Consider the following 14,244-nt stretch of genomic DNA (forward strand, 5'->3'; position numbering starts at 1 on the left):
TGAATTTCTCCACTTCTCCACACATTCAGATTATGGCTCACACAGAGAGGAGAGAGGCAAGCCAGAGAGAGTTCACATTCCTTCATCTTTTTGTCCTCGATCTCCACAACCTGATCTTTCATTTGAAAGCTATCAACAACCTTCCCCCTTCCCATCCTATTTAGTCACCCCTCCTACCATCAGCATGAGCACACCTCCAACAATGCCTAGAGAAATGGTGCCTCTAGTTCACATCCCGAATAGGCCCTACTTGACCACCTTGTACTGTCAAAAGTGATGACACACCACACCGCCGTCCCCATAGAGAACACACTACACATGTCGTTTTTCTCCAGAAGGTGGAAGAGATGGAATATGGCAATGGACTTCCTCTACTCTGGGTATAGGAACAAGCCGCGTAGGTTTAGTTTGTGGCTTGGTGCATATCGGGTCATCATTGCATAGTTTAACAACCCCTAGATGTGGTGCTCCCTGCTAATTGTGCTAACTATTGTGGTTAGGATTTCATCGCATTCTACCTCTTCAACATCTTCTCCCATTTTGAACAAGATTTCAGTCGTCCCTCATTGGATCAGACAAGAGTCATCTCTTGCAGTTTCAGGAACAGGGTGACCAGGGCTGAGCACCAACAGTAGTAGGAGGAGGTGCTCAAGTGTCAAAGTACAAGTTCCAATCATGTTTTCTTTTGTATTTCATTTTTTCTTAATGTTTGCGTCATTGCAATGTAATAAACTATTTGTTCGTGTTTTCTTCCTTGCAATGTGATCGACACAACCGATTGTTCATTCTTGTGGATTGTATTTGTACCATGGTTTTCCTCTCTTTTTTGTGTGCTCCGCAAAATAGAAACAAACTAGAAAGACTCGTCGATGATCATTAAAGAGTTCACAAACGAGAAAGACAAGTCGATCACAAACGAATACTGATATCACTAAAAAGCATCAACATAATACATCGCTAGTTATTGCACATCACAAAGTAGTTCTTTGCTGCCTGTGAGCCGTTCTTTGTGGTGTGGTTGGAGTAAATAGGGTTGGGGCCACCGGGACACCAGGCACGGGTATTAATCCGAAATCCATGGCTTTGGCTGCTCATCGACGCATGTATTCGGTTCTACAAGGTAGTTCCAATGTGTCGATCGTTCACCACTCTCCGTCGGCGCCCACTTTACAATATCCCATGAGTTCTCCCTGAATACAGTGAGCGGCGGTTCAACTACTTAACCCTGGATTGGGGAACCTCACGACATGGAAACATGAGTTGTCGTTCCTCCGACGTCACCTCGTCATAAACCTGACCCGCAAAAACAACCCTCATATTAGTGGTCTCACTTGGCATCCAGCGAACACACTCCTCACACATTGTTGAAGCAAACCGCGATACATGCCTCGCAAAAGTTCATTCATCTTGTGCTGCAACCATGCTCACATCTTGTGCTTGTGGGTGTCGTTCCCCTCCTTGGAGGTGTCGGTGTGTTGGCTGTTGGGAAGCGTTGCATGGAAAACAAAGATTTTTCTACGCACATACAAGATCTATCCATGGAGATGCATAGCAACGAGAAGGGGAGAGTGTGTCTACGTACCCTCGTACACCGTAAGCAGAAGCATTTGACAACGCGGTTGATGTAGTCGAACTTTCTTTGCGATCCAACCAATCGAGTATCGAACGCACAACACCTCCGCATTCAGCACACGTTCAGCTCGGTGTCATCCACGCACTAGTAGAAAAAGGGTCTAATGTGCAGCTCATTAGTCCTGGTTTGAAATTGAGCCGGCACTAATGTGACCATTAGTGCCGGTTCCAACGGCTAGGTAGGCCGCTCTCTTTAGTACCGGTTCGTGCGGAACCTTTAGCACCGGTTCGTGCCACAAACCGGTACTAAAGGGTGTGGTGGCAGGATATTGTCAGACTGGGGCTCGTCTAGCACCTTTAGTACCGGTTCTTGCCACGAACCGGTACTATAGGTCATCCTGCATATAAACCCTTCGTCCAACTCGCTCTGTTCTTCCCCCTTTCCCCTCTCCCCCTCTCTGTTCTTCCTCTTCTCCCCTCGAGCTCATCACACATTTTGCCCAAATTTTGTCAAGATTTGAAGGCCCCCATCCATTCAAGTGATCACAAAGGTTAGCAACTTTGTCCTTTCATCTCTCATTGCTAGATTAGCTCTTGCAATGCTTTATATAGTGATTAGTTTGTGGGTTTTAGTAATTTGGGAGGAATTATATGTGGTAGTTTATTTGATTTATATGCAATTTGAGCTTAAAATAACTTTAGTTTGCATATGTAGGTGTGGTTTACTTAGTGCCTTCCTGTTTCTATCGTAACCACCGTCGATCGTCCGCACCGACCCGTCGCCGGCACCACCTTGTGGTGAGCCTCTTGTTCTTATCTCTTTTATGTAAAAAAATCATGTTTGTGTGATTTAGATATATAGTTACTTGTATAATTATCTTACCCGTACGTTGTTTGTTATACAAAGTGCCATGGTTTTGATATCCGTCCCCATCGGCCCTCGTCCGTGTTATGATTCGGATGTGGCATATTCTCTTTTAAAACTATTTGTTGCATTTCGTGTTTATGACAAATTGTGCCCATCAAGTTGACATAGATATTTTTTATCTAGGAGGTATGTGAACCGGAAATTCCAACCGACCCTATTGTCGAGAAGTTAAATTTAGTTGAAAGAGAGAACGAGTATCTGAAAGAAAAATTGAAAAGAATTGAGGGGGAGAAGATGGAATTGGAGTTGCATGTTGCCGATGTCGTCGATGATCACAAGATCAAGATGGAGAAAATTCGGTTGAAGATTAGAAAGATTAGAAAATATGCCATTGATAGTGTGGCTTGGTATCATTATGCTGTTGGATCAATTGTTACTTGAGTTGTGATCTTGATCGCATTTGTTGTTGCATTTAAATTCTTTAGCTAGAGAGTTATTTGTATGTTGCATTTAAGTGTTGTATGAACTTTCTGTATGAACTTCTATTAATTTGGTCTATTCGGTGGTGTGTAATGAAGATGCGCCGGCAATGGATGTACGATGACCGATGCTCTCCCCAGTTCATTGATGGCGTGCATACTTTTCTGATTGCGGCTCAGGCAAACAAGCGGGCGGATGGTTTTATGCCTTGTCCATGTGCTGGCTGTAAGAATGGTCACAATTACTCTAACTCAAGAACCATTCACGTCCACCTGTTTGAGTCCGGTTTCATGCCCCACTATAATGTTTGGACCAAGCACGGAGAAAGAGGGGCTATGACGGAAGACAATGAAGAAGAAGAGGACGACGATAGCTATCCTGGCCATGGGTTCCTTGAATACGATGATACAACAATGGGGGAAGAAGCTGAGCCGGCCATGCGGGAAGAAGCTGAAGAAGAGGCATCAGATGAGCCCCCTAATGATCTAGGTCGGGCCATTGCCGATGCAAAGTGAAACTGCGCAAGTGAAAAGGAGAAGAAGAAGTTGCAGCGCATGTTAGAGGATCACAAGAAATTGTTGTACCCGAATTGCGAAGGTGACAAGAAAAAGCTGGGCACCACACTGGAATTGCTGCAATGGAAGGCAGAGAATGGTGTATCTGACAAGGGATTTGGAAAGTTGCTGGTAATGATAAAGAATATGCTTCCAAAGGACAACGAATTGCCCGAGAGTACATACAAAGCGAAGAAGGTTGTCTGCCCTCTAGGTTTAGAGGTGCAGAAGATACATGCATGCCCTAATGACTGCATCCTCTACCACAGGGAGTACAAGGATTTGAACACGCGCCCGATATGCGGTGCATTGCGCTATAAGATCAACCGCGATGACCCTGGTGATTTCGAGGGTGAGCGGCCCAGGAAGAAGATTCCTACGAAGGTGATGTGGTATGCTCCTATAATACCACGGTTGAAACGTTTGTTCCAAAAAAAGAGCATGCCAAGGCGATGCGATGGCACTGAGAAGACCGTAAGAAAGACGAAAAGTTGAGAGTACCCGCTGACGGGTCGCAGTGGAGAAAAATCGAGAGAAAGTACAGGGAGGAGTTTGCAGGTGACCCAAGGAACGTATTGTTTGGTCTAAGCGCAAATGGCATTAATCTTTTTGGGGAGCAGAGCAGCAACCATAGCACGTGGCCTGTGACTCTATGTTTGTATAACCTTCCTCCTTGGTTGTGCATGAAGCGGAAGTTCATTATGATGCCAGTGCTCATCCAAGGCCCTAAGCAACCCGGCAACAACATTGATGTGTACCTAAGGCCATTAGTTGAAGAACTATTACAGCTGTGGAATGGAAAAGGTGTACGTGCGTGGGATGAGCACAAACAGGAAGAATTTTACCTAAAGGCGTTGCTGTTCGTGACCATCAATGAATGGCTTGCTCCCAGTAACCTTTCAGGATAGACAAACAAGGGATACCGTGGATGCACGCACTGTTTGGATGATACCGACAGTATATATTTGGATAGTTGTAGGAAGAATGTGTACCTAGGACATCGTCAATTTCCTCCGAGCAGGCATCCCATAAGAAAGAAAGGCAAGCATTTCAAAGGTGAGGCGGATCACCGGACGAAGTCTCGGTGCTGATGTACATGATATGGTCAAGGATTTGAAGGTAATCTTTGGAAAGGTCCTGGCGGACAACCTGTTTCGAAGAACGCTTACGGACGCGCACCCATGTGGAAGAAGAAATCTATATTTTGGGACTTGTCCTATTGGAAAGACCTAGAGGCCCGCTCCGCAATCGACGTGATGCACGTGACAAAGAATCTTTGCGCAACCCTGCTTGGCTTCTTGGGCGTGTATGGGAAGACAAAAGATACACCGGAGGCATGGGAGGACCAGCAACATATACACGGAAAAGACGGCATACATCAGGGTTAGGCCAACTACGCTCTTACCAAAGAAGAGAAGGAAATCTTCTTTGAATGCCTGCTCAGTATGAAGGTACCGTCTGGCTTCTCGTCGAATATAAAGGGAATAATAAATATGCCAGAGAAAAAGTTCCAGAACCTAAAGTCTCATGACTGCCACATGATTATGACGCAACTGCTTCCGGTTGCATTGAGGGGGGCTTCTACTCGAACACGTTCGATTGGCCATTGTGAAGCTATGTGCATTCCTTAATGCAATCTCTCAGAAGGTAATCGATCCAGAAATCATACCAAGGTTACAGAATGATTTGGTGCAATGTCTTGTCAGTTTCGAGTTGGTGTTCCCACCATCCTTCTTCAACATCATGACGCACGTCCTAGTTCACCTTTGCAAAGAGATTAACGTTTTGGGTCCTGTATTTCTACACAATATGTCCCCCTTTGAGAGGTTCATGGGAGTCTTGAAGAAATATGTTCATAACTATGCTAGGCCAGAAGGAAGCATCTTGAAGGGCCATGAAAATGAGGAGGTCATTGAGTTTTGTATTGACTTTATTCCTGACCTTAAGCCGATTGGTGTTCCTGAATCGCGGCATAAGAGCAGACTGGATGGAAAAGGCATGCTAGGAGGGGATCAAATAATATGTATGGACGTGCATTCTCTCGCTGAAGCACACTACACAGTTCTATAGAATTCCGCCTTGGTGGCTCAGTATATGGAGGAACACAAGAATTTTCTACACTCCAAACACCCGGAGCAGTCTGACGACTGGATTACACGTGAACAAACAAGGACTTTTGCCGGTTGGTTGCAGACACGTGCCATGCATGATGGCGATATTGAAGATGACCTGTACTTGCTGTCCCAGTTACTATCTTTGAATATAATGACTTTCAAAGGGTACAAGATAATTGGGAATACATTTTACACGATCGACCAAGATAAGAAGAGCACCAACCAAAATAGTGGCGTCCGCTTTGATGCAACATCCAACACGGGAAAGGAAACATATTATGGTTACATAGAGGACATATGGGAACTTAACTATGGAGGTGGTTTGAAGGTCCCTTTGTTTCAGTGCAAATGTGTCAATATGACACGAGGCGGGGTAACGGAAGACCCGTAGTATGGAATTACAACAGTGGATTTCAACAATCTTGCGTATGCAGATGAACCATTCGTCCTAGCCAATGATGTGGCACATGTTTTCTATGTGAAAGACATGTCTACCAGGCCGAGAAAAAGAAAAGATAAGGAAGCGAATGGATCATACGATGAGCCAAAGCGCCACATAGTTCTTTCAGGGAAAAGAAACATCGTGGGAGTGGATGACAAGACAGACATGTCAGAAGATTATGAAAAGTTTGATGAAATTGTGCTATTCACAGTGAATATTGATCCGAGCATCCAGTTAAATGATGAAGATTGTCCATGGTTACGACGCAAAGGGACACACGCAAAGAAAAAGTTTCGCACCCAAAGATCCCACAGTGGCATGTGATAGGCTTCACCGTCATCACTTTCTTCTGTAGTGACTTTCCAGACTTATATTTCTGGAAAGTGTCGCTTCGAGTAAACCAGAGGGAATCTTTGTAATAGTTAGGATACTTATGTGTTTTGGTATTTGAAACGTGAAGAAATTTTATGTGCAAAAACTGGATGCACCTCGTCTACAAATTAGTTCATCAAATAATTCAGATTTGAAAACTACTGGCACTAACAGAAAGTTTGTAATTTTTTGTAAATATAGAAAAAATATTCAGAAATAAATAAATGAAAATAAATAAAGTAGAAAAGAAAGAAAAAACTAAATTTTTGTTGAGACAAAAACTAAATAAAAAAATTTAAACTATTCAAATTTGAAAAGTACTCGCACTAACAGAAAGTTTGTAATTTTTTGTACCTAAAGAAAAAATATTCAGAAATAAATAAAGTAGAAAAAAAAACTAAATTTTTGTTGAGACAAAATCTAAATAAAAAAGCCCACCTACTGGGTCACGGCGGCTTGCATACGACTAGTAACCCAACCTGTAGTTGGGCCAGGATGCAGGCCCACAGGGCCCAGTAGGCCCATAGAGCTAAGAGGCAGAGTTAGGCCCAGAAGCCTGCTATAGAGAGGAGTTCGATATAGCAGCCACACCGGGGCTTTTAAACAGGTGCAGGGCGCCCTCGGCTAGCAAGGTGGGACTAAACTTGCCCGCACCGCACCTGCACCAGCGCACCCCCTTTAGTATCGGGTGGTGGCTACAACCGGTACTAAAGGAGGGCCTTTAGTACCGGTTGTAGCCACCACCCGGTACTAAAGGGGTGCGCTTCCCGCCGCTTCGCCTGGCCAAAACAGACCTTTAGTACCGGTCAGTGGCTCCAACCGGTACTAAAGGTAGGTTCTATATAGGAAATCACTTCAAAAAAATTCATCAGTTCTCCCTGTGCTTCTTCTCCTCTGCCCCGTCGCCGCCGCCCCTCTCATCGCCGCTCCCGTCCCGCGCCATCACCACCCCCGCCCCGCACCATCGCCGTCCCCGTCGCGCCGTCGCCCCGTCCCACGCCATCGTCCTCCGGCCCCTCGCGTCGCTGTCGCCGCCGCCTTGGATCAACCTCGCCTCGCCGTCGCCATCGCCTGGACCTCGCCATCGTCGTCGCCTCGACCTCGCCCGCGCACGCTGTGAGCCCCTCCCCCGCCTCTCCTCCCTCCAATCCACCGTGCCGCCCCCGGCGCCGGTCGCGCGCACACACACACACACACACACTACACGCGCACAGACACACTCACACTACACGCGCGCGCACACACACACAATTTTTCTGTTTTTAGTTTTTAGTTTTTTCTGTTTTTCTGTTTTTCATACAAAGTTTTAGATGAATTAATTAATTAGATTAGATTAATGTCAAATAGTATATACAAATGTTAGAAATGTTATAGAAATGTCAGAAATTTTAGAAATGTTAGTTTTAGCTAGATGAAATAGATTAATTTTAAATTGTTTTAGAAATGTTAGTTTTTAGTTTCTTATAATTTTAGTTATACAAATTTAGAATTTGCATATAAGAAATCACAATCCAATCATTTTACAAATGTCACTTTTGAGGCGTATAGTATTTGTTCTTGACGATGCCCGGCCCGCATCCTCGCCGTCGACCCGTTCGCGACGACGTCCTACTTCAAAGGACCCATGTCCGGGACTGGGCTCCGCCGGGCTGACACTGGGAGGTGCTACCTTCAGGGGCTCGCCGCTTGGTGAGGAACCCGGGTCCCGTCATCGACCCTGAGTCCCTTTGGTGGCGTTCCCGTGGGCCACTTTCGATGCGGAGGGAGCCGGCCCCGCCGGAGGTGGTGCATCGCCGTGTCAGGGAGGAGGACAAGCACGTCCATCGCTACATGGCTGCTATGGACGTCAAGTTTTCCAATACCTGGCAGGGTCTTTGGGGAGATGACCAGAGCTATGATCCTGTGATGGTTCCTTCTCCTTGGGTGTCCACCGCCCGCGCCTTAGGAACCGCGAGTGGCCTAGATTATTCTGTAGTATTCGATCTTTATTAGCTAGCCAGCTAGTGATGTATTCGATATATAATATTCGAGACGATGTATTCGAGATTATATATTATTCGAGACGATGCATATTATGTACTATGATTCATGATTTCCTCTTATTGATTGCATGCATGCATGTTGTAATTTGAATACTAAATTGGTTTATATTTCTTTTGGATTTGTTAAATAAAAGCTATGGCGGACAATACCGGCAGAGAGGGAGAAGAGGCCTTGTTCGAGATCATACGCTCCCCTCGCGCGCCAGATAATCGAAATGAAGAAGATGACGGCTCCCAATATCTAAACAATACCGGGGAGGGTGATGATACGATATTCGATCGCGACGACCGAATTGATGAAGTCATGGATTATGATGGCGAAGAAATTAATGATTATGATGGCGAAGAAATTAATTATTATGATGGCGAAGAAAATGTTGAACTTGATAAAACAGAGACTGGCGAGAAATATTTATATAAGCAGGCATCTGGTGATCATCACATGTTTTAAATGATTTGAAGATATATTAACGGATCGATCTTTCTTCTTTTCAGCCCTCCGTATCGAGCAAATCTTCTACATGCAGAGTGCGAGGCCCAAGAAAAAGTTGAAGCAGGGCGTAAAGTACAACATCGATGCCATCAAAACTAATGGCGAACCAATAGCGCCTAAGAACATTGCGAACAAGTTCGTTCGTCAGTGCGGAGTTCCTGTGAAGGATAAACTCCTGACCTCCCTTCAAGAATTGAAAGAGCCATCAAAGCCCCGTCTAGATCTTAGTTTTGTCGATGACAGAGCAAAAACGCGCTTTGGGAAGATCTCATGGAACATTTCACCCTACCAGATCATTTCACAACTGCAGATGTGGAGAAAGTCAAGGACGCTGCTCTTAGGAAGATGGCAATTGCATTTAACAACCACAAGAAAACTGTATGGAATAACTACGTCAAAGCAGGAAAGAAGACTCCAGAATTCAAGGGAACACTAGAGAACCAAAGAGAATGCTGGGACAATTTCGTGAAATTCGAGGAATTAGAATTATCTAAGGAACGGTCTGCTATGTCTTGAGCTTGCGTTGGTTTTCCTTGAAAAGGAAAGGGTGATGCAGTAATAGTAGCGTAAGTATTTCCCTCAGTTTTTGAGAACCAAGGTATCAATCCAGTAGGAGACTCCTCAAAAGTCCCACACACCTACACAAAAAAACAAGAACTCGCAACCAACGCAATAAAGGGGTTGTCAATCCCTTCACAGCCACTTGCAAAAGTGAGATCTGATAGAGATAATATGATAAGATAAATATACTTTTGGTATTTTATAATATAGATTGGAAAAGTAAAGATGCAAATAAAAGTAGATTGAAAGCTTATATGATAAGAGATAGAACCGGGGCCATAGGTTTCACTAGTGGCTTCTCTCAAGATAGCATAACTATTACGGTGGGTGAACAAAATACTGTCGACCAATTGATAGAGATTACTAGTAAGATGCATGTGCTTACGCTACGGAATCACAAAAGAGGGTGGGAATTGTTTACTGAAGGGTGAAGAGCCTACTAAACAATTAAATATGTACCAAGACATCTATCAAAAAGATGCCATATTGTTGATAAGTACACATCAAGCAAATCGACTGATGAACCTCCTTATCCAAGCCAAACATTTCTTCTCAATTTTCACTTTGCAGAAGACTTATGTTGTTCCTGCCCAGCTTTCTCCTTCTTGTCCCATATCGAGGGGGCCTGAGAGCATGCAACAAATACAAAAATCCATCCAGACACATTTGGCAACTGCAACCACCCCAACCAGCTTTGGGTTAACACATGATCCACCTCCAGTCCGCATCCCATTAACTGCTACAAGAATCTACCACGCAAAAAAGAACTGCTACACGAATCTACATACGCTGCCACCATGAAGAGAAGCAATATTTTACACCCATTCATGCTTAGTTACATACCTTAGGCATCTATGAGGCCATGGAATCATTAGCCAAGCAAAGTATACCCTTCTTTTAGTCATTTACTCAAAACATATGTGCGAACAATATTAGCCCTCGAGTTCGTGCTCATCTACCTTCTCAGAAAAATGGTATGTAGTATATATAACAATCTGTACATACAAAAATATTACTATTGGACTATTTGTAACTTTATTACATCAACCAGGTTTATGCAAAGATAATGTTGATAAGAAACAGCCAGGAAACAAATATTCGGGATGTGGCTTGAAAAATTGGATGTTTCTCCATATATGCGCAATCTGAAGTCAACGCCAAGAAATTAACATAGAGAACAATAAAAATAACAAATGCAAACTAACACTTTATCAGAAAGGAAGGAAATGCAGAATTGACAAGACAAACACCGCAGCCACAACATTTTGCAAAGATAATTTGCTACCTACATTTGTCAATGACGAAAATGATAGAATAGGCATACGGCACAACTACAGTCTGACACATAGGGGCAAATACTAATTATTCTCTCTGTAGGGCATAGGCCAACAACCATGAACGACAATAGAGCTGTTGTACTTCCGTGCTCGCAATGAAATTATATCAGCTATTGGCAGCAAAGACACAGATAAATAGAACTGGCTGAAGTGCATCACTTGTAACAGGATTTAAAACAGCGACCATCCAACTAAATACCGATAGTGCAGTAAAGCAGCAGCTATGAACTGTTGGAAACACTAATGTACAAAATTTTGAAGCTCACCTTCTAGATAATACGAATCACCTGAGGATATAGTTACTCATGCATGAGCTTTGACATGGTCAAGCATGTCGAGCATACAAGTTTCCTCTAAAGGTATTTGTCCAATTTTGCACTTATATTATCTGGAACTTTGTCTACATGCAAGTGATCGTGTTTGCTTGATTCTAGCCCATGCAAAGTTCTGTAAGCAGATTGCCTAAGGCTCTTCAACAATCGTTCTCCCTGTCTCCCATCAGGTAATTGGCCCAAGTGATTATAAATTATTAAGCTACTGATTAGTCTATATCTCTAGAACAGCTAATCAAATAAATAATACTGGGGATGACATCATATCAACTATTGCAGACCTGAAGTTGATCCAATAATAAGCAAATAACATATGCAGTATTGGGGGCGAAATCTATGTGCGTGCACCTCCCGGCGGATGGAATCACAACGGCGAAGCATGGAGGCAGAACACAGTAGCATCGGCACGGATGATGCGGGGTGCTGTGCCAGTGTGATTGCGCTACTGCTGGCGGCACGTATCCTGGAAGCCGAGAACTGAGACGGGGCAGCTTCGTCACGGTAATATGAACAGTTCAGAGCTTCCAATGCTCCTCAGATTAAACACGAGATATGAACAGTTCGGAGCTTGCAAAAAGGAAAATCATACCAAACCATATAATATGAAGATTGAATGAAGGCCAAACCCAACACCATGTAACAACTTTCATAGAGATGCATCACAGGAATTTTTTTCTTCTCTTTATTTCATCCCCTAAAAAAAGCAGTATAAACAGAGTACTGAATTTCTGAAATGAACGACACCAGTAACTTATTCTTCTCTCTATCTCTTCTCCTAAATCGATTTAAACAAAGAAAGAATAACTTGATAATATTCAGATAGAAACATTCCTTTCTTATCTAAGCCACAGACGCATAATGCAGAACCAATCTGTTTTAGAAGGTGGTGATGGAGAAAGCTCACCGGCTGATATCACCAAAAAGGAGGACCTCCTATGGTGTATGGGGCTTGCATATAATATATCAAGATCAAAGTCTTCTCACCATTGCCGGCTACATTATGTATCTAAGTAGCAGCTGCAACTGCATGGCCACCAGACGCCTACCGCTGTAGCAAGCAGCACCGGTCCCTTGTCACCATGTTTACAAGTACCTAGAAGCAGCATACATATCTACATATCATGAAGCGAGTACCTAGTAGCACCAGTTGTAATCAGTAAGCAAGTAACAGCATGAAGAAAACCAGTAGCAGCATGAGAAAATCGCAGCAGTGCTTTCCTCTATGGTCTCTTTATATATGCAATAGCAGTATATCAGGGCAGATCAGCAAAATTAATAACATTACACTTATCAATCTTGATGCACTCGTCGGCCAGGCCAGCTAGCATCCATCCCAGCGTTCGCGCCCTCCTCCGCGCATAGCCATCCCCAACGTCCATGCCTTCTACCTGACCGTCTTGTTCCTATGCCCCCAAGAACTTCCGCTCAGCTCAAGCTCCACTATGAGCGTGGGGAGAGAGGAAAAGGGAGGAGAAGGGGGGCTCCTGCACGCCGCCCTAGCATTCAGGCGCACGCACACGCACATATAGCACGCGTGCTATCGATCCAATGGCTCCGCCTCGCCCGGGCTGGCATGGGGATGCAACAAAGTAGAGTAGCAGATTAAGAATTTGTCAGTGCTTGGATTGGGACGGCAAGCCGGCGACCGTGGCGGCGGGGATGGGCTCGATCCAGCATCTCGCGATGGTGGGGTGGGGAATGGGGGACGCCCGGGGTAGTGGGAGTGTTCAGACGTGGGGAGAGGATGGTCTCTGGCGGCCAGAGATAGGGCGGCGGCTCTATAGATCTGTTTCTCAAGAGAAGGAGAAACTTCTAGACAACACACCTCAACTCAATCTCAATCTTTGATTCAAGATCAGACGGTTCATATAGCCCGAAGGCAGACACACCATCACCACCGACTCACTTTTTTATAGGAGTAGAGATAGAGATCTAGGCATGCTCATGTATATAGGCATCACGTTTGTGACAAGTAGACCGACTCCTGCCTACATCTACTACTATTACTCCACACATCGACCGTTATCCAGCATGCATCTAGAGTATTAAGTTCATAAAGAACAGAGTAACGCATTAAGAAAGATGACATGATGTAGAAGGATAAACTCATGCAATATGATATAAACCCCATCTTTTTATCCTCAATGGCAACAATACAATACGTGCCTTGCTGCCCCTGCTGTCACTAGGAAAGGACATCGCAAGATTGAACCCAAAGCTAAGCACTTCTCCCATTGCAAGAAAGATCAATCTAGTAGGCCAAACCAAACTGATAATTCAAAGAGACTTGCAAAGATAACTTAATCACACATTAAAAAATTCAAAGGAGATTCAAATATTTCTCATAGATAAACTTGATCATAAACCCACAACTCATCGGATCTCGACAAACACACCGCAAAAAGAGTTACATAGAATAGATCTCCAAGAAGATCAAGTAAAACTACTCACAACTCATCGAAGAGGCCTGTGGTAACTATGGACCTGAAGGTCTGTGGTAAACTACTCACAACTCATCGAAGAGACCTTGGAGATGATGTAGAGGCCCTCCATGGTCGATTCCCCCTCCGGCGGAGCGCCGGCGAAGGCTCCAAGATGGGATCTCACGGATACAGATGGTTACGGCGGTGGAAATAGGTTTTCGTGGTCGCTTCTGATGTTTTCGGGGTACATGGGTATATGTAGGAGGAAGAAGTAGGTCGGTGGACGCTCGAGGGGCCCACCCACCTGTAGGGGGCGCGCCGAGAACCCTCGTGGCCGCCTCCTTTGTTTCTTGGCTTCCACTCCAAGTCCTCTGGATCACGTTTGTTCCAAAAAGATCGCTCCCGAAGGTTTCATTCCATTTGGACTCCGTTTGATATTCCTTTTCTTCAAAACACTGAAATAGAAAAAAAATAGCAATTCGGGCTGGGCCTCCGGTTAGTAGGTTAGTCCCAAAAATGATATAAAAGTGTAAAGTAAAGCCCATAAACATCCAAAACGGGTAACATAATAGCATGAAACAATTAAAAATTATAGATACGTTGGAGACGTATCAAGCATCCCCAAGCTTAATTCCTGCTCATCCTCGAGTAGGT

The 14,244-nt window shown here is 44.3% G+C and overlaps 1 long non-coding RNA gene across 1 annotated transcript; it reads right to left on the reverse strand.

Moving 5' to 3' along the window:
* Positions 1–11,826: 11,826 nt before the first annotated feature.
* LOC123162305 (uncharacterized) lies at positions 11,827–12,953 on the reverse strand. Its single transcript, XR_006481198.1, has 2 exons — positions 12,072–12,953; positions 11,827–11,861 (listed from the first exon to the last, which is right to left on the reverse strand). It is a non-coding gene; the product is annotated as an uncharacterized lncRNA (long non-coding RNA).
* Positions 12,954–14,244: the final 1,291 nt, after the last annotated feature.

Source organism: Triticum aestivum, chromosome 7B, assembly GCF_018294505.1.
Source record: "Triticum aestivum cultivar Chinese Spring chromosome 7B, IWGSC CS RefSeq v2.1, whole genome shotgun sequence".
Lineage (NCBI taxonomy): Eukaryota > Viridiplantae > Streptophyta > Magnoliopsida > Poales > Poaceae > Triticum > Triticum aestivum.